Below are 23200 nucleotides of genomic sequence, written 5' to 3' on the forward strand. Positions count from 1 at the left end.
CACAGCTCCACAGAGGCACCCACCACACAGCTCCACAGATGCACCCACCACACAGCTCCACCGATGCACCCACCACACAGCTCCACCGATGCACCCACCACACAGCTCCACCTATGCACCCACCACACAGCTCCACCGATGCAGCCACCACACAGCTCCACCAACACAGCTCCACCGATGCACCCACCATCCAAGCTCCACCGATGCACCCACCACACAGCTCCACCGACACAGCTACACCAATGCACCCACCACACAGCTCCACCTACACAGCTCCACCGATGCACCCACCACATAGCTCCACCGATGCACCCACCACACAGCTCCACCAATGCACCCACCACACAGCTCCACCAATGCACCCACCACACAGCTCCACCGAGGCACCCACCACACAGCTCCACCGAGGCACCCACCACACAGCTCCAACGAGGCACCCACCACACAGCTCCAACGATGTACCCACCACACAGCTCCACCGAGGCACCCACCACACAGCTCCACCGAGGCACCCACCACACAGCTCCACCGAGGCACCCACCACACAGCTCCACCGAGCCACCCACAACACAGCTCCACGGATGCACCCACCACACAGCTCCACCTATGCACCCACCACACAGCTCCACCGATGCAGCCACCACACAGCTCCACCAACACAGCTCCACCGATGCACCCACCACCCAAGCTCCACCGATGCACCCACCACACAGCTCCACCGACACAGCAACACCAATGCACCCACCACACAGCTCCACCTACACAGCTCCACTGATGCACCCACCACACAGCTCCACCGATGCACCCACCACACAGCTCCACCGAGGCACCCACCACACAGCTCCAACGATGCACCCACCACACAGCTCCACCGATGCACTCACCACACAGCTCCACCGAGGCACCCACTATACAGCTCCACCAAGGCACCAACCACACAGCTCCACTGAGGCACCCACCACACAGCTCCACCGAGGCACCCACCACACAGCTCCACAGATACACCCACCACACAGCTACACAGATGTATCCACCACACAGCTCCACAGATGCACCCACCACACAGCTCCACAGAAGCACCCACCACACAGCTCCGCCAATGCACCCACCACACAGCTCCGCCGATGCACCCACCATACAGCACCGCCGAGGCACCCACTAAGCTCCACCGATGCACCCACCACCAGCTCCACCGATGCACCCCCCACACAGCTCCACCTACACAGCTCCACTGATGCACCCACCACCACCGACACAGCTCCACCGAAGCACCCACCACACAGCTCCGCCGAGGCACCCACCACACAGCTCCACCGATGCACCCACCACACAGCTCCACTGATGCACCAACTAAGCTCCACCGATGCACCCACCACACAGCTCCACAAATGTACTCACTAAGCTCCACCGGTGCACCCACCACACAGCTCCACTGATGCACCCACCACCCAGCTCCATCGATGCACCCACCACACAGCTCCACCACTGCACCCACCACACAGCTCCACCGATGCACCCACCACACAGCTCCACTGATGCACCCACCACCCAGCTCCATCGATGCACCCACCACACAGCTCCACCACTGCACCCACCACACAGCTCCACCAATGCACCCACCACACAGCTCCACCGATGCACCCACCACACAGCTCCACCGATGCACCCACCACACAGCTCCACCGATGCACCCACCACACAGCTCCACCGATGCACCCACCACACAGCTCCACCGATGCACCCACCACACAGCTCCACCGATGCACCCACCACCCAGCTCCACCGATGCACCCACCACACAGCTCCACCAACACAGCTCCACCTATGCACCCACCACACAGCTCCACCAATGCACCCACCATACAGCTCCACCGAGGCACCCACCATACAGCTCCACCAAGGCACCCACCACAAAGCTCCACCGATGCACCCAGCACACAGCTCCACCGAGGCACCCACCACACAGCTCCACAGATGCACCCACCACAAAGCTCCACAGATGCACCCACCACACAGCTCCACAGATGCACCCACCACACAGCTCCACAGATGCACCCACCACACAGCTCCACAGATGCACCCACCACACAGCTCCACTGATGCACCAACTAAGCTTCACCGATGCACCCACCACACAGCTCCACAAATGTACTCACTAAGCTCCACCGATGCACCCACCACACAGCTCCACTGATGCACCCACCACCCAGCTCCATCGATGCACCCACCACACAGCTCCACCACTGCACCCACCACACAGCTCCACCGATGCACCCACCACACAGCTCCACTGATGCACCCAGCTCCATCGATGCACCCACCACACAGCTCCACCACTGCACCCACCACACAGCTCCACCGATGCACCCACCACACAGCTCCACCGATGCACCCACCACACAGCTCCACTGATGCACCCACCACCCAGCTCCATCGATGCACCCACCACACAGCTCCACCACTGCACCCACCACACAGCTCCACCAATGCACCCACCACACAGCTCCACCGATGCACCCACCACACAGCTCCACCGATGCACCCACCACACAGCTCCACCGATGCACCCACCACACAGCTCCACCGATGCACCCACCACCCAGCTCCACCGATGCACCCACCACCCAGCTCCACCGATGCACCCACCACACAGCTCCACCGACACAGCTCCACCTATGCACCCACCACACAGCTCCACCAATGCACCCACCATACAGCTCCACCGAGGCACCCACCATACAGCTCCACCAAGGCACCCACCACAAAGCTCCACCGATGCACCCAGCACACAGCTCCACCGAGGCACCCACCACACAGCTCCACAGATGCACCCACCACACAGCTCCACAGATGCACCCACCACACAGCTCCACAGATGCACCCACCACACAGCTCCACAGATGCACCCACCACACAGCTCCACTGATGCACCAACTAAGCTTCACCGATGCACCCACCACACAGCTCCACAAATGTACTCACTAAGCTCCACCGATGCACCCACCACACAGCTCCACTGATGCACCCACCACCCAGCTCCATCGATGTACCCACCACCCAGCTCCACCACTGCACCCACCACACAGCTCCACCGATGCACCCCCCACACAGCTCCACTGATGCACCCACCACCCAGCTCCATCGATGCACCCACCACACAGCTCCACCACTGCACCCACCACACAGCTCCACCAATGCACCCACCACACAGCTCCACCAATGCACCCACCACACAGCTCCACCGATGCACCCACCACACAGCTCCACCGATGCACCCACCACACAGCTCCACCGATGCACCCACCACACAGCTCCACCGATGCACCCACCACACAGCTCCACCGATGCACCCACCACCCACCTCCACTGGTGCACCCACCACCCAGCTCCACCGATGCACCCACCACACAGCTCCACCGACACAGCTCCACCTATGCACCCACCACACAGCTCCACCAATGCACCCACCACACAGCTCCACCGAGGCACCCACCACACAGCTCCACCGAGGCACCCACCATACAGCTCCACCAAGGCACTCACCACACAGCTCCACCGATGCACCCAGCACACAGCTCCACTGAGGCACCCACCACACAGCTCCACAGATGCACCCACCACACAGCTCCACAGATGCACCCACCACACAGCTCCACAGATGCACCCACCACACAGCTCCACAGATGCACCCACCACACAGCTCCACAGATGCACCCACCACACAGCTCCACTGATGCACCAACTAAGCTTCACCGATGCACCCACCACACAGCTCCACAAATGTACTCACTAAGCTCCACCGATGCACCCACCACACAGCTCCACTGATGCACCCACCACCCAGCTCCATCGATGTACCCACCACCCAGCTCCACCACTGCACCCACCACACAGCTCCACCGATGCACCCCCCACACAGCTCCACTGATGCACCCACCACCCAGCTCCATCGATGCACCCACCACACAGCTCCACCACTGCACCCACCACACAGCTCCACCAATGCACCCACCACACAGCTCCACCGATGCACCCACCACACAGCTCCACCGATGCACCCACCACACAGCTCCACCGATGCACCCACCACACAGCTCCACCGATGCACCCACCACACAGCTCCACCGATGCACCCACCACCCACCTCCACTGGTGCACCCACCACCCAGCTCCACCGATGCACCCACCACACAGCTCCACCGACACAGCTCCACCTATGCACCCACCACACAGCTCCACCAATGCACCCACCACACAGCTCCACCGAGGCACCCACCACACAGCTCCACCGAGGCACCCACCATACAGCTCCACCAAGGCACTCACCACACAGCTCCACCGATGCACCCAGCACACAGCTCCACCGAGGCACCCACCACACAGCTCCACAGATGCACCCACCACACAGCTCCACAGATGCACCCACCACACAGCTCCACAGATGCACCCACCACACAGCTCCACAGATGCACCCACCACACAGCTCCACAGATGCACCCACCACACAGCTCCACAGATGCACCCACCACACAGCTCCACAGATGCACCCACCACACAGCTCCACAGATGCACCCACCACACAGCTCCACAGATGAACCCACCACACAGCTCCGCCGAGGCACCCACCACACAGCTCCGCCGAGGCACCCACCACACAGCTCCACTGATGCACCTACCACACAGCTCCACCGATGCTCCAACTAAGCTCCACCAATGCACCCACCAAACAGCTCCACCAATGCGCCCACTAAGCTCCACTGATGCACACACCACTCAGCGCCACCACAGCATCACTCAGCGTAGCCACAGCATCACTCAGCGCAGCCACAGCATCACTCAGCGCAGTCACAGCATTACTCAGCGCAACCACAGCATCACTCAGAGCAACCACAGCATCACTGGTTCAAATATGTTCTTTCAATGTTTCAAGCTGTTTTCAAGCTTTATTACAAATCACAAAAAGATGTTAAAATTTCACTTCTGTTCTTGTATTTGTCACAATAAAAAACACTGAACATAATCTTCACAAAAGTTATTTACAAAAGTTTAAGCTATTGCCATTACAAATTAAATACATTATTTAAGTATTAATTATTTAAAAAAATTAAAAGCCATTGTTATTTGTAATATCAATACATCTAAGTCACGTAAATACAAAACATGTTGCATTACAAATGCTATAGGTGTCACATTTGCGAAAGTTATAACTATTGGCATTGTAAATGACAAAGCTATTAATTTAGCTATTTTAAAATCAAACCACATAAATAAAAAAAATTCATTTACAAGACCAATAGATCAAACTTTCCTAATGCGAGCCCTATTACATTTTTTATCCTTGCACAGGCCTTTGATGAGGCATGCAGCTTCATGAATGTGGCTTTTGATGAGGCATGCATCTTCATGGATGTGGCCTTTGATGAGGCATGCAGCTTCATGGATGTGGCCTTTGATGAGGCATGCAGCTTCATGGATGTGGCCTTTGATGAGGCATGCAGCTTCATTAATGTGGCCTTTGATGAGGCATGCATCTTCATGGATGTGGCCTTTGATGAGGCATGCAGCTTCATGAATGTGGCCTTTGATGAGGCATGCAGCTTCATGGATGTGGCCTTTGATGGGGCTTGCATCTTCATGGATGTGGCCTTTGATGAGGCATGCAGCTTCATGGATGTGGCCTTTGATGAGGCATGCATCTTCATGGATGCGGCCTTTGATGAGGCATGCAGCTTCATGGATGGCTCTTCATTGGAGTCAGGTAGATCTCACAAAGGCTGGACAGCGGTTCTGAAGTCTCATTCCAGTATGAAGTGCTTCACTTTCGAGAGCACGGCCAATTGATGCCGGCAGTCTTTGTACTGTGCATGATCTGAACTTTGAAGCTGAGGTTAGTAGAAATGGAGAAACCCAGGATTTGAACAGCTGATGAGCTGATAATTGAAGTAATCAAGATTCACCTCAGAGTGGCAGTCTTGTGTTATATTTTGTTTACAGTCACTGGCAATCAGCACTTATTTGGTTTAGTGAGTTCAGCAAGAGGCAATTCTTGAACATCCAGGCTTGATATGTCATAGTCCATCCGCTGACGAATTTTCACTGTCAACATTTTCAAATAGATTTGTATCTCATTGCTGTGCTGGTGGATTCTAAAGTAATTGTCAACCAGCATGACTCGCTTGGTCTCCATGTACAGACTGACCATTACTGGAAAAAGGACAAAGCTTTGTAGATACCCCAAAGACCTGTGGGTGGGCTGGATCTGGTGGAGTTAATCTGTATCAGGTAAGCTCTTTCATCCAGGTATTAATAGAAGCATGTCTCCACACAAAGGATCTATTGGGATTGATAAGATCAGGAAAATACTAATCCCTAATAATAAAACAAATCACAATGTGTAAGTCTGGTTGTCTAATAAATCAGAACAGACAGGTCTCATGAATCTAAGTTGTGTCCTGTGTACTCACTGGTATATGTATGTGATGGAGCTGCCAGGGAAGAAATACTTTTAGGACAAGAACCCTCACTCACCCAAGGGTTACATGCTTCATCATTGGGTAACCTCCTCACACCCGGACTGAAAGTTCCATGGTGTGGGCTACTGCTCCCCTATGGGGAGGTGAAGAGGTGTTTTTCAAAGATGAGCTATGGAAATGAGTCAGTGAGGGCAGAGTGCAAAGTGATAAATAAAACTATCTCCAGGGGTCGAGTAGACTTTATTCAGTAGGCCTCTAGGATAGACTTAAAAAGAGGACAAGGGTGTTACAGTTTTTTGCAGGGGTTAAAAACCTCAAGGTAAATAATGATGAATCCTATATTTTAACATGCGGGCCAATGATCATCCACTCAAAGTTCTTTTTTTGCGGCCATATACCAATAAAGAAAACAACATATTTTATTGACCTGGGCATCCTATTTAGCGCAAACCAGAAATGGGACCGTCTGATTTTCAAAATCCCGGTCGGTGGAGGCAGCCTCTGAATCTCTGTTTAGATTTGCAAAAAACTTAGGACACCACACCCCCAACGAACTGACAATGCTATACAGAAGTAAATGTCTGTCATTGGTTAAATATAGTGCGGAAGTCTGGGGACATACACCTGTAAAGACCTTCCAGGTAGCAGAAAACACTTTTTTAGCAAAGCTCTTAGAAATTGCCAGATCCACATCAAGTTTCATCACTCATAAAGAAATGGGCCTTGATTTCATAGAAGACACAGTGGGCTTAGCACCTATCTTGTTGTGGGTTAAAATTTGGTCCACACCGGAGCTAAGCTTCACTCAGGGAATAGTAGAGTATTGTCTGAAATGTGCTAGACATCCCATGGATCAAGTTTGTAAAAAAATACCCTTCATGATTTGAGATTAACTCTAGTGTTGAGAATACTAGTGAGATTAGTTCAAACATGAAAGGCCTGGTAAAGGACACATAGCATGCCCATAAAGACAAGATGAGATTCGAGAACGCTTTGGGCATGGTGTATCCCTATGCCAACTTGCAATTGTATGGAGCCTTATCTATTATGGATACAGGCACCAGAAAATAGATTTTATTTAAACCGCCTTCAAATAAATATGATTAATTTCTTGGTGGCTTTTTCCTTTGCTGGGATGTGGTTCGCTTCATTGCCTTGCTCCCCATGTGATACAGTGTCCAGACAGTCCACTAAGCATTTTATGTTATTTTGCACCTTATATTCAGCTTTTAGAATATGTTTGGGGTATCTAAAAGATTGGGCTGAAGAAAATGGTATAGTACATCCTGAACAGGGGGGTTTTAAAGAAGGTCATTCAACTGTGGATCATTGCTTTGCCCTCTGGGCGGTAGCGCGGAAGTCCATAGAGCAAAGGGGTAACCTGTTTTGCTGCTTTGTGGACTTCCGCTCAGCATTTGATCTTGTAAGCAGGGAGCAACTATGGTCTACTTTGAAAGGCTATAAATTATATGCAGACCTGTTAGCCCTTATCCAGGCCTTGCATACAGACAACTGGGCCCAGGTAGTCCTGGATGTGGAGGGTGGATTATCTGGTAGGATCCAGATTGGAAATGGCCGTAGGCAGGGGTGCGTATTAGCCCCGTTGCTCTTTTCTTTGTTTATAGCGGACCTACCCCAGATCCTAAAAGAGGTTAGAGGGGCGAGTCCAAAGTTAGGGGGTAACCATATATCCTGTCTGCTTTATGCAGACGATCTGGTGATCATGGACCAGACGGAGATAGGTTTGCAGAGGAAACTAGATATGTTCCATAAATACTGCCTAAATAAAAAATTGGTAGTAAATATGGAAAAGACTAAAATCCTATGTTTCGGCAAAAGTAAGACCCGGTTCCCTGGCATTTGGGTACGGAACTTCTTGAGAGAGTATCGGAATATAGATATTTGGGTGTATGGTTCACGAGTAACTTGAATTGGACCACCCATCTGGAAGCTTTAAAAATTAGGGCAGCAGCTTCTATAAAGGGCTTAAAAAGGTTTAATAGCTTTTACGGAGATTTGTCAGATGGGCCGGTTATTAAGGCCTATCTGGCAATGGTCCCCGCGCAATTCCTATATGGATCAGAGGTTCTCCTCCTCAGTGGGAAAAAAGGTTGGGATAAAGAGGAGGGTATGATCCTGAAAAGCTTATTCTCGTTACCTAAATCAGCTATGGTACAGGCAGCAAGATTGGAGATGGGAGTCACTTCCTGGGCAATTACAACCAGGATGGCACTAATACGGTTTTGGCAGCGTCTGGAGATAGGGGAGGCGCCCAGAAAAATATCACAGTGGTGTAGAGGAAATTACCTCCAGTGAGTTATCATGGGCTAAAGAAGTCAGACTCTCATTAAAGGAAGCTTATGGGAAGTTAGGAATAGAACTAGATGCCCAGTTAGGACACACCAATATAGGCAAAAAAGAACTACGGTCATTGGGAGCGGATGTGTCCCGTACATGTGATCACGAGTACCTTCGGCAAAAAATATCAGTGTCCCATATGATCCAAGTATGGAATTCAGAAGATCATCCCTACCCGTACTTGGATAGGTTGCCGAATCAGAAATTAAGAAGAGAGGTTTTAAAACTGAGAATGGGTGTAAACCCGTTATGTAAATACCAGGGTTAAAAACCTCATGATTAATAGTAATGGCAATTGCACATGTACGTTGGGCTCCACCTGTGACATTACTCATGTTTTATTAGACTGTAGGAGGACCTTTGATATACGTAAGGAGATTTTAGGCCCGTTACTCAAAAATTACAGGATTACGAATAGGAAGCAAGCTGCAGAGCTCCTGGTGGGGATGGGAAACCTGGATATAGCCTGCGCCTTGGGGAAATACATGATTCGAGTTAGGGAGCTCCTCCAGAATACAGAGTTATAGGCATATGTTATCGAGACTGTACTCTATTGTATGTATTATGTTTGGAAGGTCTAGTCAGATATGTTTTCTCATGTGTTTTTAACATCTCAGGAGGATACTGTTAGAAATAATGTTGCCAGGGTTATCCTCCGGGAAATGACTGAATTGCAATTTTATAAATTTTAACTCGTGTTTTTATAAAGTTTATAAATGTATAGTGTATACTTTTATGGTTGTAATAACCCAAATAAAGTTTTAATGACTGACTGAATATGTTTTTTATGCCGAAATATAGCTGAGAAATACGTTATGAGTCCCCAACAATGTGTTACACAGTATCGAATTTTATCACTCAGGCGAGGAGTCTAAGGAAAAAGCATGCTGTGTGACCTAGTTATGACGTTCTGGAAAGGCAATGATGATGTGCAACTTAGTATTTCTCTTTGTGATTTTATTGTGTGATCTTTTGTTTACTATGTGCTTTTATGATCTTTTTGACAGAATTACGATTATTTGATTGATTGAATTGTAAGTCATATGGCCCACTTAATTCTGACCTGAGGACAGCATTGACAATAACCTAACAGATGATTACAGTTTGACATTTGAAAATCAACATGTATAAATTTCATATAAATTAAAAGTTAGGTAGTCAACATCTCCTCTTGACCGATACAAAACAAGTTCAACAACTTTTCAAAAATGATCTATCCAAATATAATAGTCTAAAACATGCTGGGAACATTTAGGTTGCCTAGTGCTGGCGGGTGCCGTGTTGGTAAATTTCAGTAGACTGTTTCCCCACATGTGCCATCCTGATGATCTATATGATCTATTCCTGGGTCATCTCACTGTTTGTTTCCATTTGCTGGGTGTGTGTCAGTTTCAGGGTGCCAAGAAGAGTAGCCTGTTGCTAGGTGCCATGATAGGAGTACTGATGCACGCTGGAGAGGTTCTTATCAAGTGGATCTTGGGGACTGTATGTTGGACACTTCTCGCTGGTTGCCTTTTCTGGTGCTTGGTGTCAGGAATGGTGATGGATGGCTGTCACTCGGTGCTGTGTTGGGTGCCTGTTGCATGGCGCTACGTTCAGTATCTTTGTGTGCATGTTGTCACCTTCCATAGTGGATGGGTATTTCACAGGACATTTAGTGCTAGCTTGGGCACAGAGTTCTGCACAGGGGGCCATGTTTGATGTGATCATTTAGGAACAAACAAGTGGGCCGCCTGATAAATCCGGGTTTCTAATATTCACATGAGCTGATAACATTTCTGTAAAACCACCCAGATGACAGCATTTAACTAAAAATACTATTTTTGTCATGAACGTATAGATTGCTCTTCGTGGTCTTAATTTCTCCCTCCCACAAGGGACTGTCCCAAAACGCTTTTATGTCCTGGTTAAAGTGAATTCCCACTTCAGACGCCTGTCGCCATATATAGAGCCGCTTCCTCTGCTCCAGTGCAGCCGTCCTGTGGAGCCCTCGAGTTATTTCGGAATCAGGCTGGTATTTTCTCCCTCCTTCCCCTCCCCCTTGTCACCCTCTGCGATGCTGCAGTTGCTCTAAATTTAGTCTCGTCCTATTTTGGGCGACGGCGGAGTTATGCAGGGTCAGTGTCATGGCCGCGTTTTCCATTGGGTCGTCGCCCCAGGTTTGTGCTGTGCTTTTCCCACGCTCGATCATTTCATTGTGCAGATCCGCTCCATGTTGGGGCGCAGCAGCGTTCAGGACAGCACCACTTAGATTCACACCGCTGGTGAAAACTCGGATCTCAGCTCTCTTCCTAAAAAACGACAATAATATGAGAATGTTCGCTATTTCGTTTATTAATGTAAACAAAGTCCAAAGCTATAAAAATGAATTGATTTTTTTTTAAATTTCAAAGTATTTTATTGAGTTTCACGCAATCAATCAGGAGTTTGTTAAAGCGCAACTACTCACCCGTAAGGGTCTCAAGGCACTAGGGGTGGGGGGGATGCAGGTTCCATTCCATCAAGGAGGGGGGTCTGTCGAAGAGCCAGGTTTTGAGGTTTCTTGCGAAGATGGGGAGCGATGTTGTCTGTCTGAGGTGGAGCGGAAGGGCGTTCCATGCTTTGGCCGCGAGGAAGGAGAAGGAGCGGCCTCCCGATCTGGTCTTTCTGGTGCGGGGGACCTCGGCGTAGGAGAGCTGGGCTGATCGTAGGGTCCTTTGGTGTGTGTGGAATTTGAGCCGGCTGTTCAGGTATGCTGGTCCGGTGCCGTGGAGGGCCTTGTGTGCGTGGGTGAGCATCTTAAAGGTGATTCTCGCCTCGACGGGGAGCCAGTGGAGTGTGCGCAGGTGCTGGGAGATGTGGCAGTGTTTTGGCAGGTTGAGGACCAGTCTTGCGGCGGCGTTCTGGATGTTCTGTAGCTTGCGGATGAGGTTTTTGTTTATTCCGGCGTAGAGTGCGTTGCCGTAGTCGAGTCTGCTGGTGACCAGGGCGTGAGTGACTGTCTTTCGGTGTTTGAGGGGGATCCATTTGAAGGTCTTACGAAGGAGGCGGAGGGTGTGGAAGCAGGAAGATGAGACAGAGTTGATCTGGCGGTCCATTTTGAGCTCGGAGTCCAGGATGATTTCCAGGTTGCGTGCGTGGTCTGTGGGGGTTGGCGGGTTTCCGAGGGCGGTGGGCCACCAGGTGTCGCTCCAGTCGTCGGGGTTTGGGCCCATGATGAGTACTTCTGTTTTGTTGGTGTTTAGTTTTAGGCAGCTGTTTTTCATCCATTTGGCGACTGCTTCCATGCCTTCTCGAAAGTTGCGTCTGGCGGTGTTGGGCTCGTTGGATAGGGAGAGGATGAGCTGGGTGTCATCTGCGTATGACACGATGTTGAGTCCGTAGGTTCTGACGATGGGGGCAAGTGGAGCCATGTAGACGTTGAAGAGAGTCGGGCTGAGGGAGGAGCCCTGGGGGACTCCGCAGGTGGTAGGTGTGGGGTCTGAGAGGAAAGGGGGGAGTCTGACCCGTTCCGTCCTGCCGGAGAGGAAGGAGCAGATCCAGTCGAGGGCCTTGTCCTTGATTCCTGCGTCGTAGAGTCTGCGTATTAGGGTGCGGTGGGAGACTGTGTCGAACGCCGCTGATAGGTCTAGGAGGATGAGGGCTACAGTTTCTCCTTTGTCCAGTAGGGTGCGGATGTCGTCTGTTGCGCGCGAGGAGGGCGGTTTCCGTACTGTGGTTTTTTCTGAAGCCGGATTGGGAGGAGTCGAGGATGTTGTGTTCTTCAATGAATGTGGCGAGTTGGCTGTTGATGGCTTTCTCGATGACTTTCGCTGGGAAAAGGAGCAGGGAGATGGGTCTGTAGTTTTTGAGGTCGGTGGGGTCCGCTGAGGGTTTCTTCAGGAGGGGGTTGACCTCGGCGTGTTTCCAGTCGTCGGGGAACGAGGCGGTCGAGTGGGAGCGGTTGATGGTGTGGCAGAGCATGGGTGCGATGGTGTCAGCGGCTCTGTTGAAGATGTGGTGGGGGCAGGGGTCTGTGGGGGCACCTGAGTGGATTGACTTCATTGTCTTCAGTGTGTCTTTGGTGGTGAGGGCTGTCCAGTCATCAATCGCTGGTTTCCGGGTGTCGGGGTGGTTGGTGAGGGTTCAGTGTGTTGGTTGTCTTTGTCGAAGTTGTCGTAGATGCTCTTGATTTTGTGGTGGAAAAAGGTGCTGAGTTTGTCGCAGAGGTCTTGTGAGGGAGGGATGTCGGTAGACTCGCTGGTGGGTTGGGCGAACTCCTTGATGATGCTGAAGAGTTCCTTGCTGTTGTGTACGTGGGTGGTGATTCTGTCTTCAATGGAGTTGATGGTGAGCGTTGGTGGCGGCTCTGAAGTTGTTGTGGGCTTCTGTGGATTTGGTGTTTCTCCAGGCCTTCTCGAGGCGGCGGCATGTGCTCCTGGACTCACGAAGTTCGGTGGTAAACCATCTGGCTTTCTTGGCACGGGTATTGTTGTTTTTCTTGAGGGGGGCTATGGTGTTGGTGCTGCCCGAGATCCATCTATGAAGGGTTCGGGCTGCGGTGTTGGGGTCGTCGTTTTCCGCAATGGTTGGGGTGGAGTTGTTGAGTGAGGAGATGAGCTGGTCGTCTGTGATTTTGGTCCAGTTTCTTTATGGAAGCAGGTGCTGGTGTCTGTGGATGGTGGGTGTTCAGAAGGTGAAGTGGACGCAACAATGGTCAGTCCATGGGAGTTCGGTGGTGTGGCTGAAGGTGATGGAGTTTCCTGTAGTGAAGAGGGGGTCGAGGGTGTGTCCTGATGAGTGCATGGGCTCGGTCACGATCTGGCAGAGTTGTGGAGGTTGTCCAGAAGGCATGTGGTGTTGGGGTCGAGGTGGAAGATAATGTCCGTGATGGAGTTGGCGAAGGGTCCGCGGGGTCCAGGGGGTCGGTAGATGAGGGTTCCTCGGAGGGCGGCAGTGGGGCTGGCCAGTATCTTGAAGTGAAGGTGTTCCACCAGTTCTGTGGACTCATCAGGGAGTGTGCTCAGGCGGAGGCTGGATTTGTGGACGATTGGGATTCCTCCTCCTGGATGGGTGGGGCGGTCCTTCCTGTAGATCTTGTATCCTTGGGGGTTGGCGATGGCGATGTCCGGTCCTGAGGTGGCGTTGGTCCAGGTTACGGTGAAGAATACTACGTCCGGGGTGGTGCTGTCGAGGAGGTATCAGATTTCTGTGGCGTGTTTGTGGAGGGATCGGACGTTGAGGATGCTTGCAGGGTCTTCGGTTCGGTTGTGTTCTTGTGGGCGGGTTGTGCTGGATCCGTGTTCTTGGCGGTGCTGCAGGTGTGCCGGCAGCGGTGACAGCTGAAGGGTCCATGGGTGTCGGCTGGTGATGCTAGCTTGCAGTTGTTGTTGCAGCCTGGGTTGAGTGCGTGGAGTGCTGCTGGGTCGTAGCGTTGGCGGGGCGGAGTTCCAGGGTTCCTGGTGCTGGTCGCGGACGGGCGCAGACGTGCTTGCTTTTGACGAGCCTTCGGTGCACCAGCGGCGCGCCCGCAGCCCGCGGCCGCCATTAAGTAGGGGTCGGGGAGGGCTGGACAGCTGGGAGGCGGGAGCGGGGAGAGGAGCTGGATTGGGCCGGTCGCGCTGGGGGGGGGGGGGGAGGGGCCGCGGGGGCAGCAGCTGCAGGGGAAAGGTAAAGGGAGGAAAGAAGGGATAAAGAAAAATGGGAAAATAAGCAGAAATAAGGCACAAAAGAGCATATATGCAGAAAAGGGCAGAAAGGTGAAAGATGGAAAGGGTAGAAAAACGAGTGAAAACGAGTGAAGGAGGGCTCGAGTCGGGGTACCACGCGGGTGGACGGCGTCCCCCCACTTATTTTACAGGGTGGACGCCGTCCCTCCTGCCAAACAGCTGGACTTCACCTTTTTGGCCTCTCCGGGACGAGATCGGAGCCACCTTTTGTGACGTCACTTCTTGACGTGACGTCACTTCCGGTGACAGCGTCCCCCCACTTCTTTTTTTAGGACTTGTGCTCTGGTTTTACGGTACAATCGCTATTCATCTACAGGATACAAGTAATTCTTGGTTACAGAGTTTTGGTTACATTTCAGGTTATACACTTGTTCTCCTGTGTGTCATATAAATAAAACCGGCGGGTCCACACTGAGCTTTTGAAAACCTCATCTCATATAGAGCGGTGATTCCAAGATTTTAAAATGGGACTTTAACCTGCTTTTCTTCTTTTCTGGGACGTTTAATCGCATGAATCGGACTAGGTGGGCGGCGCAGTGTCACGTTATGCCATAGTTGTATAGAACCACGGTTTCTTGCTGCTGTCTGCATTCTTATGTGCATACTGTAGTTTATCGGATGTAGGGTCTAGGTTTCCAAAAATGATAGGCTCCTAATAGGGGTTTTGGGAGATGCAATGCAGTCCTCCAACTTTCCACGAACCCATGTTAATGGATCCCCCCACATACCTCGCACCCCCCTCCCACCTCATCCATATCGAAACAGTCCCACCCCCTTACCTGTCATGGTATTGTGCTGGTATTTGTATTTATGTGTTCTTCATCGCATTAACATTGATCTGTTGTGATCATGTGTTCTTTGTCAAGGCAGACGAGAGTGTGGTGGGAGCGAGCATGCTCTCTGAAGCGACAACATTTCCTGCACTGCTGCAGTGTTTTCTCCCCTGTTTGTTTTTTGCTTTTCTAGTCTGCTCTGTGACTTTACCCTGGTCAACTTGGAATCTTTGAGTTCACAGAAGTTACTCCATGGTTTTGATTTATTCCTCCAGAAAAAGCACAAATCCTCTGCTGGACAAGGGTGTGCCCACAACTATAGCGGAGGTTGGCATCTACACCCTTACAGGATGTGGGCATACGGACTAGTGGTTAGGGCTGGCTGGATCAATAGTGAAGGGACAAATAACTTTTTGACCTGTACTTATGGGAAGGGGGGTCTATTGACTGTCATATGCAAAATATCTTCAGTCCAAAGCACTTGAGACTATTCGCGAATCCCCTCCTCTGGAACAAATATGGTGAGTTGTAGTGTGAGGTATGTATATGGGGTGCTTGGGTTGTGCGTTGTGCGTTGTATATTTATGGGCCCATTTCATGAGTGAATGATGCCCTCTGTTGCTCTCCTGCTCCAAGCCCTGAGAGGGTTAGGGTATCAATGCTTGCATCCTGCTAGGCCATAGCTCAGCTGGAGATACTATACTACTGACCAAACCAGTTTAGCTACCTGGTGGATATGTGCCCAGATCTAGTAGCTATGCCCCCAGATCTGTTATGAGTGAGTAACAAGCATAGGCCATAGGGTGATGCATGAAGTGCATCACCCCATGGCCTATGCTTGTTACTCACGCACTGATCTGTGCTGCATGCAGCTGGACGGTCAGAAACCTTGCTAAGCCCTGTAGTGTCTGCAAGGGGCACATAATGCTCTAGAAACCACCTCAACAGAATAACGCGCAAAACGAGCCTCCTCCAATGAGTGCCTGTTACAGGTGCAGCCAGTCGGGCTTGTCTACACTCTACACATTCACTGAAGTGATGGGCATTTTTGGTTTTACTTAGAGTGCCATTTTGTGCTCATTAGAGCCAGAGCTGCCAACTTTGGAACTGGGGAACCAGGTTGGTCTCTGTGTCGGTTCAAAATCCTGTGATTCTAAGCAAATCACAGTGACCCCTCCCCCCCCCCCTCACATTACTGTTATGGCATCCTTGTCTTAAGTAGACCTCAGTGGTAGCTCTTTGGACTTTTTTCTAGGTTTATTATATGATTTCCCCCCTCCCATTTGTACGTCTAATCCTATCTTGTTTGATCCACCATGCTTACTTAGGTTGACACAGCTATATTGTATTCTATTCAGCAATAGTCGGTTTAATTTGTGAAGTTTATATCGCTATTGCTGTGGATTCCTATATGCAAAGTATTGCTCTTTTTTTACTGAAGTATATTATACCTAAAACCCTTAATGAAATATGTTTAAAAAAGGGGTGTCACCAAAAAAAGCTTGCCAGATTTTCAAATTGCTCAGTTGTACCCAGCTTTGTACCCTTTTAGGGTCAACGACGAACTGTAATTCTCTTAGGTGGCGTTCAGCGTGAATGTATGGGAATTGGAGTAGATTGTGGAGCATAAATGTTTTCTTACAGAGAGAGTGTCTTGTAGCACACTTCTTTAGGTAATTTCCATAGATGAACGGAACTTGGCAAATACTCTATCTCTATATATTTAAACATGCATAAGAAAATATTTTTTTCGTATGTCTCCATGTCTGTCAATTGTGTGCATGGCTCTGAGCCATCGCTCGATCAATCAATCAATCTGGATTTATAAAGCGTGGCTAATCACCCTATTGGATGTCCAGGCACTTGTGCAGTGGTGTTTGGCCAAATTGGTGCAGGTATCCAGTCTTTGGAGTTGGACAAGCTGTGTATCCAACCCGGCCTAGATGGCCAATCCTGCAATGCAAAGCCTTTGTGGAGCCAAGCAGAGGCTGGCTTCCTTTTCCTCTTGTAATTTATTTATGGTTTGATTTTTTGGGTCTCGCCTGACCCAGACAATGCGCTGGTCTGGCGAGACATTTAGGGCCAGATGTAGGTAAATGGCATTTACCGATTCGTAAATACCTAATTTTATCGATTCGGTATTTACGAATCGGTAAATGCTATGTAGGTATTTTTACCGATTAAGTTACCGAATCTGTAGAATTCAGTAATTACCGAATCAGTATTTACCGATTCGGTAATTGCCATTGATTCCTATGGGCCATGAGGCCCATAGGAACCAATGGCAATTACCGAATCGGTAAATACCAATTCGGTAAAATTACCGAATTGACAAGGGGGACAGGGTGTCACTTTGAAATCCTGTTGCACCCCTACACAGGAATTCGTTATTTACCATGCAATAGTATTACATGGTAAATAACGAATTCTTAGGGGCCTGTGGCACTGTTTGCAGTGCCACCTACATATAGATTTACAGATTCGGTAAATTTATTGAATCAGTATTTTACAGAATCAGTAAATTTACCGAATCTGTAAATTTACTGATTCTGTAAAATGTAGGCCCCCTACATCTCAATCACCAAATACCGGTCGGTAACGGCCGAAATCGGCTGTTACCGACCGGTATTTGGTGACCTACATCTGGCCTCAGTGAGGGCTCAAAAAATGCTACCATGGGCATCCTGGCCATCCTAGAGATACAGTGCATGGGCGCGCGCTTAGGAGCCGAGGCGCCAAATGGCAAACCTCGTCATACTCATTAGGCACTAGAGCTCACTTTCGCCCGCGATCACTTTAGCAGCGCCCCTTTGATGTTCTCCTGCGATCACTTTCGCAGCGCCCTTTTGATGTTCTAGTTCAAAGTTAGTCGATGTGAGACGACCGTAACTGCACGCGGAAGGAAGATATCTTCTAATTGAAGGCTACATTCGCCCGTTATTAGAAACGCCCGACTCCACTCTTATTGAGACCACTGAACATAATCGGCAGTGACGTATATGATTGGAAGCTTATTAATCTGCCAGCTGGAGTCGTTAGCTTACCGCGTGCATCGATAAAACGAAGTAAATGCTCGATGTGTTAAAGGATCGTGCACTAACTGACATTTGGATCGTAGTCAATCTAATGACATAGCTGAGTACACTGCGCACTATCAACAAACATGTGTGTCTGAAGGATAGAAGTGTGGAAGATACAAGGAGATATCCCAGTTTCTAATACCTATCCTAATACGACTACGCTTGGATTAGAGAGCTAGATTGATTTGCTCCGTCCATTTTAAATGAATTCTGTGATTCTTGCGGGACAAGAATTTCTTAATAGAAGGTGTATACCCCTTGGTCAGACTGGTTCTTACTAAACTGAAACCGAGAACTATTGGGGCGACATTATATGTTATCCTGATGAAGGTGGTTACATATATACATCCACCGAAACGCGTCGATGCCAAAGGAGAAATACATTGTACATAAACTGGGGATAATTCTGACCTCTCGGCTGAATTAATTTTCTGTTTTGTATCTCCTTTTTACAAATAGGAATTATGTGATTTATTGTGTAATATTTTCCTTCTCTTAATGTCTGTCTCCCAACTTTTATTGAATTTTAATTGTGTATAAATAAAAAGTGCAGAATTATAATTTTTAACTGTTTTGTATACCTGTTGCATTGCTTTCATAGTTTTTCATAGTGTTGTTTAATTATATGTTTGCGTTACGTTTTATGTGGATGTGAGGATTGTTATCTCAAGTACAAGGTACCCAAAGGGAATCTTTCTTTGACTGAAGTCTAGTTCAAAGAGCATCAAAGAACATGGTGTGTTAATGCTTTGCTGCTGTCCATTTGACTTACTTTTAGTATTACTGTCACACACACACCCACAACCACACCCACAACCACAACCACAACCACACAGAACCACACACACACACAACCACACACACACACAACCACACACACACACAAAACCACCCACATACACACCCACACAACTGCACCCACAGCCACACCCACAGCCACAACCACGCACACAACCACACACACAACCACACGCACAACCACACGCACAACCACACGCACAACCACACGCACAACCACACGCACAACCACACGCACAACCACACGCAAAGCCACATGCACAACCACATGCACAACCACACACACACAACCACACACACACACAAAACCACCCCCACACACACACAACCACACACACAACCCCACACACACAACCCCACACACAACCACAATTACGCACACAACCACATGCACAAACACACGCACAACCACACGCACAACCACACACACACAATCACACACACAAAACCACAACACCACACACAAAACCACAAACACAACCACACACACACACACAGAACCATACACACACGCACAACCGCACACAAGCACACACACAACCACACACACAAGCACACACACAATCACACACATACAACCACAACACACACACCCACAACCACGACACACACACACACAACCACAATGAGACACTCAAAACCACACACACACAACCACACACACAATCAAACATACACAACCACACATACAACTACACATACAACCACACACACAACCACACCATCAGTGCACACTTTTACCAGACACAGACACCATCAGTCATCAGTGCACGCTTTCACCGGGCACAAAAACCACCAGCCATCAGTGCACGCTTTCACTGGCACAAACACCACCAGCCATCAGTGCACGCTTTCACCGGCACAAACACCACCAGCCGTCAGTGCACGCTACCACCAGACACACACACCACCAGCCATCAGTGCACAATTTCTACAGGCATACACACCACCATAAATCAGTGCACAGATCAATTGTTAACGCATCCACAATTAACTATTGTAGCAATCGCAGTAAGGCACACTTTACTTTTAAACATATTCATCCAAAGCGCAGCATACCGCCATTGCAATGCCAATAGCTCAAACTTAATTAATGCGAGACCTATTGCATTGCAAATGCTTGTTTACGGTATACAGGTTATCGTTGCTGCTGGAGTAACACAAACTGAGGCTCAATTCAGAATATGTATCCGTGTTTTAATAGACGTTACACCTTAACTCACTAGTGAAGCATAGTGTGCATTGCAATTCACAACAAGCACTAAAGGTTACAGTGCAACGTTCGTCAAACATAATCAACATCCAATTCCACCATCCCAACTGTGGTGTACTCATTTGTCTGTGCCACACCATGTACAGCGTTCATTCAATGTCAACCAGTTATTAAGATTGGACTCCACTGTTAACATATTAAAAATGCATATCCTCAATTATTTATAAAGTAAAAAATAAAACTGCTAAAATTATAAGAACGAGTTTATGCGATTCCTTCCCTTTTTTCCAGCATACCGAACACTACACTTATGGGAAATGGCTCTCTGAGCTGCAGCTGTTACAAATCAAACACATTACTTACCTTTGGTAATACTCTTCCTGGTGGATAAATTATCAACCCTAAGAAACCTCATCTTTAAAATATCTCCAAGCACTCAACCAGATCTCAAGATTTTCCTTAGTAGTGCTTCCGAGGGCAACTAGATGGCATCATACAGCACTGTGATGACTATCTCCTTAAACGTGACGGAGGGAACCTGAAAGCAGAGGGGACAGAGTCTGGGTCACTTCAGAGTGACCAGGGGCTCGGTAGACGAATACCCACCGATGTCGGGTGCTTCCGGTGCAAAGAAGGGATGCTTGAATTTGCAGCCACAAGGACCTGGTGATGTCGAGGACGACCAGGAGCTAGATGCGAGCTGTCCCACGAAGGAAGTGGTGCAAGCACCAGCTTACACAGGTTGCAGTAGCAGACCTCGAGTTCCATTTTGCATGGTCTCTCATGGGTGGCATAATACATGCTTCAGCCCATGGGCGGCCTCTGGGGTACCCATGCCGGGGTACCTATGCCCTGGGTACATGGGTTCCATATACTAAGTACTGATAAGGGCACCCCATTATCCAATCTGGAGTGCACCAAAATACATGTATGCCAATTTAAGGGAGAAAGCAGATAGACTGGAGTCCTGATTAGCAGGATCCCAGTCAGACTAGTCAGTCAGTCAGTCAAAAGTCTTTATTTAGATTAGTTAAAATCATAAAAGCAGCATCAAACATACATACATACAAGTTGCAATAAAAAATCCAAAATGTAATGTACAAAAAGATTGGTGTGCAAAGTTTTAGCAGCTGTTCCTACATGTAAACAATATTTACAGTTCATGATTTGTGCATGTAACAAACTTTATAGCGCCACTAAAGAAGCTACAATTTAAAACGATACTATATACAAATAAAAATTATGCAAAGTTTTGCAAATGTTCATATATATATATATATACACAATATTTACAATTCGTGATTTGTGCAAATGTTAAACTTTGTAACACCACGCTAAAGAAAAATACAATTTAAAACAACAATTTAAAACAAAAGTGCAACTGTTGTATTCATAATTTATCACTGAGCTCCCCCTACTCCTCCTAATGTGCTTTAAAGTAAACAGGTGTTCACGCTTTTTTTATTAATCCTCACTGCAGCCACCAGGAAACTTGCTACACTAAAAATGGTATGCACGCTGCTCAGAAGTTGCAAGTATAGGAGGGCTGGTCTTACTTGCAAGAAGCCTGCTTCTCGTAGTATGGGAAGTAGAAATGTTTTAAGAGCCACAGAAAACTTTTCACAGAACATAATTAAATGAAGTGTATCTTGTGTCGAAAAATTATCACACGAGCATGGTGCAGAATCTTCAGGTTAAGCCCAGTGCGGAAATGAACCCAAAGTGAGGTGTATTAAATTGAACCTAAATCTTGTCAACAAAAAACGGTGGAAAGGTTTCGTGACAATCTTTAAATAGGGTTCTATTAAGGTGGACGTCTGTAAAAGATAGATACTTCTTGCACCCCTTTTTTTAAGCTCCTCTTCCTCCCTCTCTGCCTCCAGCAAGGTTCTAAAATTGTGTTTGATCCAAACCACATCCTCTTTCTTAATTCCCTCTGGGGCTGTGTATAATTCAGGTCGGCCCAGTCTGACACACGCCGCTCTAACGTATGCCAGTCATGGGATTCCCTCTGCCATCTCCAGAGCTAAGCAATCTTTGAGGATAAGATGGTTGAGGGTGATTTCCTCGTTAAGCCACGTATTTGCCCAACAGATCAGGGGGGCTGCTTTTAGTTGATCTGGGATGTAGACACCTAATTCAGAATGTATAGAAAGAGTTGGGGTTGACTGTGGCACTGACAACAACGATCTAAGAAATCTGTTTTCCACAAGTTGGATTTTGCTGACGGAGGCGTATCCCCATATAGAAGCCCCATAAGGTGCAATTGCACAGCATTTAGATCTATATATTTTTAGCATGGCCTCCATGGGTCTAGCCCCCAGCCTTTTAGCAAAGCTAAGAAGGGCTGATGTGGATCTTAAAACAGCATTACTCTTCTGTTTCTGCTGGGGGGGCCAATTACCCTTTTCGTCAAATAAGACGCCTAGGTAATTAAACACCGGTACCCTAAAGAGCTGTTTGCCCAGGCAACTAAATGAGGTGACCTTGCTGATCTTCCTGCGACCCCCCGCTATCATTATGTGGGGATTGCTGCTGTTAACTTTTAGGTCTAACAGTGAGACATCAAGTAAAAAAAATGGGGGTAACCATAAGAAGCAGAGCCTACTTTCCTACACTATTAACATTGAAAACCATCTTCCTCATTGCGAGCATGTTGGCATGCCACAGGAGGGAATTGCAAGCGGTTTCGGTGCAACCGCCCTACACCACTTTCTTTCCAGACAAGGTGGTGCTGACGACCTGGATGGCCTTTCAGCCAAAATTCGCGACTCCCTTTTTAGGTCTTGGCTAGCGTAGGCTGCGCATGCGCAGTCTC

General features: G+C 48.9%; 1 protein-coding gene across 2 annotated transcripts in view; it reads right to left on the bottom strand.

Annotated features, from left to right (window-relative positions):
• Positions 1–23200, bottom strand: part of LOC147727850 (CCR4-NOT transcription complex subunit 6-like) — a 1257974-nt gene that overhangs the window by 402231 nt on the left and 832543 nt on the right. The gene's annotated exons all lie outside the window — the stretch shown is intronic.

This window comes from Lissotriton vulgaris, chromosome 3_1 (assembly GCF_964263255.1).
Source record: "Lissotriton vulgaris chromosome 3_1, aLisVul1.2, whole genome shotgun sequence".
Taxonomy (NCBI): domain Eukaryota; kingdom Metazoa; phylum Chordata; class Amphibia; order Caudata; family Salamandridae; genus Lissotriton; species Lissotriton vulgaris.